Below are 306 nucleotides of genomic sequence, written 5' to 3'. Positions count from 1 at the left end.
CGATTTTTCGTTCGATTTTTCGTAAAATTTCTAAGTCCCGTGGTTAAAACATTTTTTAAAGTTACGGGAGTTCTGTCGACAGTTCTGGGTAGCACCCAACGAGTTCTGACGAAAGTTGTTAATACTCAACGCGCTAGGACTAACGGCTTCAAAATTATCGCGATTTTTCGTTCGATTTTTCGTAAAATTTCCAAGTCCCATGGTTAAAACATTTTTTAAAGTTACGGGAGTTCTGTCGACAGTTCTGGGTAGCACCCAACGAGTTCTGACGAAAGTTGTTAATACTCAACGCGCTAGGACTAACGG

The sequence above is a fragment of the Cyphomyrmex costatus genome, unplaced genomic scaffold (genome assembly GCF_001594065.2).
Source record: "Cyphomyrmex costatus isolate MS0001 unplaced genomic scaffold, Ccosl1.0 scaffold61, whole genome shotgun sequence".
NCBI classification, from domain to species: Eukaryota; Metazoa; Arthropoda; class Insecta; order Hymenoptera; family Formicidae; genus Cyphomyrmex; species Cyphomyrmex costatus.
The sequence above is the reverse complement of the archived record's forward strand: the minus strand, read 5'-3'. Positions refer to the sequence as shown.